General features: G+C 31.9%; 1 long non-coding RNA gene across 5 annotated transcripts; it reads left to right on the forward strand.

The window, feature by feature from the left end:
• The first annotated feature begins 1,122 nt into the window (after positions 1-1,122).
• Positions 1,123-4,796, forward strand: LOC110737975. 5 transcript variants are annotated; one of them, XR_002514529.1, is made up of 7 exons: positions 1,123-1,336; positions 2,045-2,529; positions 2,895-2,951; positions 3,061-3,188; positions 3,887-4,048; positions 4,152-4,238; positions 4,532-4,796. It is a non-coding gene; the product is annotated as an uncharacterized LOC110737975 (long non-coding RNA). The 5 variants fall into 5 exon arrangements; XR_002514530.1 differs by having other exon boundaries at positions 1,124-1,336; positions 2,050-2,529; XR_002514531.1 differs by having other exon boundaries at positions 1,134-1,336; positions 2,473-2,529; positions 4,532-4,792.
• Positions 4,797-5,434: the final 638 nt, after the last annotated feature.

Here is a 5,434-nt window from a genome sequence, read left to right on the forward strand (position 1 = left end):
CAAAACTGATACCGTCTCACTATTTCGATCATATCTTTTATTATACAAAATATTTTGATCTGATTCTAATTGGGTTATAATTTAGACTTAAATAGCTTTCTAACCATATCTTATTTATCTTATTCGGATTTCTGGATCAAAAGATATGATAAAAACAAAAACTGCTGTCTATCGCAAGAGTTTTATCCGATTCGAATTCTTATCTTTTCTTGGTTCTTCGACCCTTTTTTTTCCTTATAAATAGAGGTCATATCACCCCTTTTTCAAGGATCAAGAAGCTTGATCACAAAATAATTCTCTTCTCCCTATTTAGCCTAAATTCTATGCACCCTACTCTGTCATAATACTTCCCCTAAGCACTCCAAGGAGTCCATACAATACCCGAATTTCTATACTTAAACCAAGGCGTGAAAGTTATAATTAACTAAGGGTTTGGACCGAATCAAATCTAATTTTTATTTAATTTAATTGATTCAATTTGATTTATATTTTTATTGAAGTTACTAACAGTTTATTCATGATGTAACAATTCAAGGAAACGCATAAAGTGAGTAACAAATAACTTAATTACTCTTATTTTTATTCTTATTTCTAGTATCATGATTAGGTTTATTTATATTTGATTTGACTAACGCTATTATTGTTAAATTGCTTCCAATATTGATGTTTATTCTATTATTATTTTTATTGATCACCATATTGCATGTTAAAGGGAATATGTATTTGAAAATCAAGCCTAATAAGATAATTTGGACAACCAGTTTAGTTTACTTTTTAATCTTGTTATTAAATTCAAGTGATCACAAATATTTTAGAATTATGTGTTGCATTAAGATTTAACCAATTTAGCCTATTAATAGTTTGGAGCAAATTGAATATTTTGTTTGTACGCCTTTGAGATCGCAGAAATCACTTTTCACTATAAGAAACGTGTAGAGGCCAATACGGGCCAATGTGACTTCATGACTAACACTACTACAAAAACTACATATTCTCGACGCTTTTCTCTCGACACCTCAAGAGAGCCGTCAGACCAAATTAGAACTATCCGCGTTTTGGCGACGCTTTTCATTGTCGAATAAAAATCCTATTACTTTTCCGCGTCGTGAATGAATATTTCACGTGATATACATTATATTCCTCACCCGTGCATTTATTTTTAAAGAATTAAAAATGGCACCCACTTTTATTTACTCGATGTTGCATCTTCCAACCCCAAACCCCGAAAATGGTAAATCAATTCATCTTCCATTCTCAGTATGTTATTCTAATCGCAGTATCTCTTTTTGAAGCTACGGATTGAAATGTGTTTTGCTCAAAGGTTCAATTCCTTTAGGTATTCAAATTTCTTTCTTCTTAAATTTTTAATTTATAAGGGTTTTCTCCTAGATCTGGTTGTTTAATTAAGTTCTTGATTTGTGCTTAATTTGAATATGTTCTTTCTTTTATGTTTTACATGAATTATTCCCCTTGAAAATTGAAAGTTATCTCCATTTAAATTAGGGTTCACTTTTAAATCTGGGTAAATTTACGGTTGTAAGAAATGGTATATCTGATTAAATGTGTGGATTTCATTATAAGAATTTTTTATTCAGTCGATTCGATTGAAATGGAAATTGAGAAGTAAATTCCTAAAGAGAAGTTGAAAAGCAGTAAGAAATTATGGGTTAAAGGTTTTGTGTTTCAATTAGCAAATCTAAAATGAATACTGTTTGGTTTAATTATCATTTGTTTTTTTTTTCTGTAAATTCTTATTTTTTTTCTTTAAGTTATGAATTTCTAGATTTTTTCTTATTTGTCTTAATTTAAATTTTCTTTAAGCTCTAAATTTATGCTATCTAACAAATGTCTTGATTTGAATGCTTGATATATATTATTGGGATAATTAAAATTTGGAATGAATATTGATGGGTTAAATTGTCAATCATGCTTCCTCAATGCCGTTTTTAATTTCAGAGTTCCACCGATGACATAACTAATTAAAATCCTCTTATAAGGATGTAGCAAACATATATCTAGTGTGGTGATGATTTTCACTATGCAGAGTAGATTATATTGGAGGTGAAAGGATGGTTGTATGTCAGACCATGGTCCTTGTGGCCTGGTGGGAAACTTTTCCCCTATGGTTATAGTGGCTTTGGGGAGTGCTAGACAGGTGGTGGTCATGACTAGGTGGGATTTGAGTAAAAGAAGATAGATTCAATGGATCAGGTATGCATTTTTTTACCTACAATTTTTATGCTTAACACATAAATCAATCCATATACTAAGCTTATATATGGTACTTAAGAGCAGAATATCCTTGTGTGCATTTGATCTCTATATACTAAAACATTCTTATTATGGAGCATATTGGCACATTTCTTAACAATTTATTTCATTCTCCATGGATTCAAGAAAGTTCAATTTATTAGCTAAGTTCATCCATTTTTCTTGGAATGTTTTATAAGTTGTTATATTTTTTTTTTATAGTTGCTCAATGCATTAGTTTTTTTGGAGAAGGGGTGCTATGACGGTGCCAAGAACAAGGTACCTAGATTTTTTCTTTCTTCCTTTATTGTGATTATGAAAATCTTTTCAGTGATGATCTAACTTAATAATGTACAAATTATGCATACTGTTAATTGAATTAGAATGAATCCATAAAAACTAGGTTTGAGCTTGCTTAATCTTCATCACTTGAATTACTTTGATTATTTAAACTTTTGTGATGATTATTGTAAACCTTTATTGGTATCATATTGTTTGTGGTTCTGATTATATTTGTTTGAGCTTGCTTAATCCTCATTACTTGAATTACTTTGATTATTTCTTGTATATTGTCTTTTTCTCAATGGCTTGCTTATATTGTAAATTGCCTTTTTCTTTTTCCTTGGGTGCTTCCTCTCTACAAGGAGCCAGCAACTTTGTGATTACATTTCCTAGATCTTATCATGGAGGTTTCAATCTTGGTAAGCAATTACGGTAAAATATATGTACATGATTAAACTGTAGTTTTTTTTTTTCTATTATAGTTTGTTGATTTAAGCTTCCAAAATATTGAGTCATTAGATATTTCAGGCTTGAACTGTGCTGAGGCTGCTAATTTTGCTCTTGCTGATTGGTTACCTCATGGAGGGTTTGGATCAGAACTGTATCATAAGCCTACTGTACTTTCTCATGATGAGGTGCTTTGCGTGGCTGTTAAGGTTGGCTGACTCAAATGAACTCTATAAATTATTTTTCCCAATTATAGTGCTATATATATATATATATATATATATATATATATAAGGCTAAGATTATAGTGTGGTATGGTCTGTATGGTGGATCACTCACTATGTTTTTTTTTATTGTTCGGAACATCTTGTTACTTCAAGTTTTATATATATCCTTTTGTTGACTATTTTGTTTTCAATAATATAGGATCGGAGTATATGAAGGCTGAGTTTTGTGTGATTAAGTCAGTATTTGTCATTTTTTTTCCTCTTGATAAGTTCTTTTCTTGTCAAGAGCAGTATACCTTTGCCACCTGCAATCCATGTTTCGCTGTTTTTGTTTTTTGGTTAATAATTGGAATTTCTTTACAAACATATTTCTCAATTCTGAGAACATGATTTTTAATAATTTTGTGTATATACTAAAGAAATGTGACTCTGGTGCTTGTGTTTGGCACAGAAGTGTTTAATTTCCTGACATGATGAGTGAAAATATGTTCTTGGTATTAAATAATATATGTCAGATTGTTGAGGATTTGATACACATCCTTGAGTTGAAATGAAGACTCGGGGGTGATCTTAAGATGCCAATTTTTTCATTCCACTTTTATTGACTTCTGCTTGTTAGCTCTGTTCTGTGTGTGGATGTGTTTTCCTGGTTCTTTTAATTATTTTGGTGATTTGAACAGATTGGTTGTGATGCCAAAGTAGCACCGTACATGAATAAGGAGTTACTGAGGGTCTTTACAGAAGAGAAGAATGGGAGGTAGCAGCTTTGGAAAAAGGGCCTTGTCAAAACAACATCTGTTATGTCACCCCGAAGACATCCTGAGTATGTTGGCACTGAGTAGGTATAGTGTCCTCATTTGGAAACCATTTTTATTTTTCTCTTTTATCTGATTTTATTATGAAAATCAATTATAGTAATTGATAATATGATCTATGTTGTTGCAGGATCCCACTTTCATAATATGCCAGCACTATTTGTATCTTTCAGCTGTTGTCTGTCGCTGTAGACCATCCACTTTTGTGTGTTTAAAGGTACTTTAATTCTTGGTAATCTTGGGAGTACCTTTAATATAATATTGGCTGTTTTACTTGGGAAAAATATACAATACTACCTCTGTTGCAAAAGAGCATGGGAAGATTAACTTTGCCTTCTCTTGCACATGTTCTTTGAACTCTTGTTGATTGTATATGACTCGTAATTTCTTGGTTTCTTTTTTATATTTATGATTGCGGTCGTGGACTGGTTCGGTTTTAACATGGGATACATTAATACGGATGCATATATTTGGTTCTTGTATTTATGATGCGGTTTGTTTGTCTTGCAGCACTGGGAGCGCCTTTGTGAATGTAATCCAAGGAAATGCCGCCTCCGATATCGCCACTCTCTTGCGGGATTAAACAAATTGTTATTCATAACAAAGAATGTAATATCATAACTAATTTCTTAGAAACATTGTTTTGCTAGCTAGTTTTGCTCTTGTATGAATATTTGTATACAATAAAATGAGTTTTTTTTTTTTTAAAAAATTATTTAATTATTTTGGAATTTTTTGTAGCACAATGATATTTATAAGATGTCTTCAACCACCTGCCCTAATATTCTAGACGGAATTGTCGAAGCATTTCATTGTATAGAGCATTTTTTAATGACATGGTCGCTAAAAAGCGTCACCAACTTGGAAAATATATACAAGTTGATAAATTATATACTAGGCGTTAAGGACAGTAAAAAGTGTCGACAACTTTATAATCATAGACATGAAAAAGCGTCGCAAACTTTTAGAAGTTGCGTGAAAAATCCAAATCTGGAAGCTTAGTATAAAAATTTGGAGCTTAGTATAAAAACTTTTAGATTCTCGACGCTTTTTGTGTCCTATAAATTTCTCGACTCACGTTTTTTCGATGATTTTTTAAAGCGTCGAGAAAAAAAAAATCGACGCTCTTTTGCGTCGAAAATAGGCCTTAAAAGCATCGAAATTATGCGAAAATTCTAGTAGTGTCACTTCGTACCATCATCCCCGATCCTCCTTTCGTGGTTCCGAACCATATGGAGTTAGTAATCTCATGGATTATGAATGGGGAGTAACCTTCACGTGTCAATCGTTGTTGCCTTCATTGTCCCTTTAGTGTGGTTGTCTTTTATGATTCGTGAACGGTTTACAAGTTTCTTAAAAACTTGTTGGCGGCTCCCTACTTTCCTTGTCCCTAATCGTATTATGTCAATTCCC

Source organism: Chenopodium quinoa, unplaced genomic scaffold (genome assembly GCF_001683475.1).
Source record: "Chenopodium quinoa cultivar QQ74 unplaced genomic scaffold, ASM168347v1, whole genome shotgun sequence".
NCBI classification, from domain to species: domain Eukaryota; kingdom Viridiplantae; phylum Streptophyta; class Magnoliopsida; order Caryophyllales; family Amaranthaceae; genus Chenopodium; species Chenopodium quinoa.